Here is a 3,993-nt window from a genome sequence, read left to right on the forward strand (position 1 = left end):
CTATTTAATACTGTTAGTTTTATTTTTAATTTATATAAAACTTGTCATATCTACATAATGTTTCCTCCAAATCTTAAGAATTAAGTATTTATTTGTTTGATGAGAAATCAAACAACTATATTAAAAAAAACTAGTATTTATACTTCTGTAACGTAATTATACAATTTCATTTTAATTTTACTATAGAAACGTATACCAGAAATTCCAGGAAGGATTTATTGACTTCGAAGAATCAGCAGTCTGCCCTTTTATTATATTATTATTACGAATATTTGTACTATTAAGTAAGATTTAAAAATTATATGAATTACAAATTCAATTTACTTTTTTTTCAGTTTGAAATAAGAAACCAACGTAAAATTCGTTGTTTTTAAATATGAAATAGAAAATTTAAAAAACAAAATTTAGGTAGAATTTCTGGTTGTCTGTGGAAGGCGCAATAGGATTTTAGATCACCACAGTTTGTATTCAGTTGACTCACCGTCCCTAAAGTAGGAGTCAAGTTCTATAAATGGATAAACCATTATTTAAATATTTCCTGCAAATATATAAATAACTATTTCTCAAAATACACTTCTAATAAAAAATAATGTTTTACAATGGACTACATATTTTTTACTAATAGGTTACAAAAAATAATATTCACTTCAATTGTTAGGTAAAGTAACCGAACGTAGGAGAGAAAAAACAAAGATACCTATCGGTTTTTGGTGTCTGTTTGTTCCGGATACTCTGAAACGGCTGGACCGATCTCTGACAGATATCTGATGATAGGTATCACAATACATACCTTTTTAACATACGAAGGATAAAAAGTATGTAAGGAATAACATAGGAAACTAGATATTAAAATCAAAAAAAAAAAAGAAGTCTTTTTCAAGATTAATTTAAATATTAATTTACCACCAATTCATACTGTATTCTACGGAAATTCTTATTTTTAAGCGACTTCAAAAAAAGGAGTGTTCTCAATTCGACCTGTATATATTTTTTTTATGTTTGTTCGCCGATTACTTTGCCATTTATGAACCGATTTTGATGATTTTTTTTTTAGTTAGAAAGATGATACTCCTAGAAGAGTACCATGGTGAGGATATCAAAGTCTGATGGGGTGATCCTGGAGAAATAGAGGGGACCTCTAAAATATTATAGACACATATATCCTGTTTTACATACTTTCTGAAGTTATATTGGCATTTGCTTCTGGCAATCATTATGTTATACTGCTGAGCTGATGAAGGATGAAGTAGAAATATTTACATACGATCGGCCGATTTCAATAATACGTGTTTACATTAAATTATTTTATTACGTTTTAATGATCACTTTGAAGTCAGTGTTATTTTTTAAAAAAAATATTTCATATAGCTAATAAATATAAAATTTCAGCCATATCCGGTATATTGTACATCCCGGTCAAGACCGGAGCACGTGCCGTTGTCACGGTTCTTTGGTCACGTTTGAGATCACGTTATGTACCAGCTCCGGTATATAATAACCGTATGTGACGGGAACCATTGTTGCCGCACAATGGAAGATTATATTTTTCCTCAGATTCCTATTTAACTTAGATGTATTTTATTATTTGTTGGACTTCATTGAATAAAGATTAAAAATATATTTGATATTAGATTTATTTAATGTTTATTCATATTTGACTTAAAACATAAACATTTATGTCTAAATAGCGATTTCAATTATATACTTAGAAGTTTCGATTGGAGGGCAAGCAAGTGATTACAAGATTCCGATCCATTGTGCTATTATCAAATCAAAAAATATATAAATCAGTATTCTTTTTTCACGGGGAATGTTCCGAGTTGTTCGGATGAATCCCGGCTACTAATTTCACCTTCGGACATCCCGTCGAAATTCGAATTTTCACCCGCACCACCTCGATGTCCGAAAACCCACAACAGCGCGATTTCTAAGACATTTTCTGCCTCACACAACCACTTTGTGGAACCAGCTTTCGCCGGCGGTTTTTCCGAACCGATACGACATGAGAAACCTTCAAGAAAAGAGCGTACTGTTTCCTCAAAAGCCGGCAACGCACCTGCTAGCCCCCTAATGCTGCAGATGTCCATGGGCGGTGGTTGTCACTTTCCATCAGGTGAGCCTCCTGCTCGTTTGCCATATATCACATAAAAAAAATGCACCTATGCAGTAGTATAATACTCCGTATTCATAATACTGTTTTATTGCCTGCAACGTTCAATCAACATATCAATACTTGACAAATATTTGATCACAACAGTTATTATTCTGTGACCGTAATAATCTTATTGAAGATAAACCTAATCAATATTTTTAGTTATATAAGATTTATTAAGAACCTCGTATACTGACAAAGTATTCCTGGTCTACCTTTCTCAAAGCTGGTAGAACGTCCAGGTAAGATTAAAGATATTCAAAATCGAAGAGAACGATAAACTCTAACGTATATACTGATTGATATTTTAATAAATATAATATATACAGTCAATCATACGGATCTTGCAGCTCAAATCTTTGAGTTCCTACCATTTTTTGGATAACACTCAAGTTCATTTGAATCAGATCTAAATCAAATGAATACAAGTGTACCTAAAATATTATAATATTAATAATGTTAAATATATATAAACGAAATCGAAGAAAACATGATACGTTCAATAAACTATTTAATATTAAACGGCGTGTGATTCCCTTCGAAGTTTAAACGGAACACGTGTTCAAAGACGACAAGTCAAAGAGTCTCGCTAAACTTAATTACTTTGATAGCGAGCACGATACGAAATGTATTCGTCACTAAGATTACAAAGTATGTCTGTGTCAGAGATGAGGGTAATTTGAATTCCGCCACTCACAATTATATATCAAGAGACTTGCTTTCTAGTCCATGTAGCATTCCTTTACTAATACCTAATAATAATATCAATATATATTGAGTTCCAAGGTTACGTAAGAGTTAGAAGACGTAGATCTCGACCGAATCGTACTGGAAAACGCATAAAACCCTTAAAAAAGATAAATCATCATCCTCCCGCCCTTTTTCCAATTTGATTTAGGATTGGCGAAGCGTTTCTTCCATACTTCTCTGTCGGACGTCATCTCACTAGTAACATTCTTTCTAACCATATCGTCTTTCACACAAAATTCTTTGCCTGGATAAATGTCATCAACAATAGTGGTGTGTCAACGATAGTAGTATCCAGGATTCTTCAATGAATCAATCAATATCAATGATTTTCAAATTAAAACTCCGAGCTATTGACAAAATAAGTGTATAATTGTACATTGACCTAAACTAGACTTTGAAGCTGGTTCCTTATATAATATTTTTTGTAACCGTTTATCAACAACAACAACAACAACAGCCTGTACATTCCCACTGCTGGGCTAAAGGCCTCCTCTCCCTTTGAGGAGAAGGTTTGGAACATATTCCACCACGCTGTTCCAATGCGGGTTGGTGGAATACACATGTGGCATAATTTCAATGAAATTTGTCACATGCAGGTTTCCTCACGATGTTTTCCTTCACCGCTGAGTACGAGATGAATTATAAAGACAAATTAAGCACATGAATCAGCGGTGCTTGCCTGGGTTTGAACCCGCAATCATCGGTTAAGATGCACGCGTTCTAACCACTGGGCCATCTCGACTCCATAACCGTTTATCAGTATAGAGTAAATACTATTTATATTATCGATATTATGGTTCCTCTCTAGGGTTGATTCATTCATAAACCATGTAAAATTACGATTCAAAAGTACTCACAGTAGCTTACTTGGAAAGTATGATTTGATTTCATTGTACCTTCTAGAAAAAGAGGCAAACGTTAGTAATAATTTTAACATAACCTTAAAATAAAAGCACACACAAAGTCGCGTATATTGACTAGTATGAGACATTTGCATACTAATTTATTTCTTACGAGGAGGTTCTCACTTTAACGAACTCACGACTCTTAATTTACTTCTTATTAAACATTTGAGATAAGTAAGAGATACT

The sequence above is a fragment of the Vanessa cardui genome, chromosome 19 (genome assembly GCF_905220365.1).
Source record: "Vanessa cardui chromosome 19, ilVanCard2.1, whole genome shotgun sequence".
Lineage (NCBI taxonomy): Eukaryota > Metazoa > Arthropoda > Insecta > Lepidoptera > Nymphalidae > Vanessa > Vanessa cardui.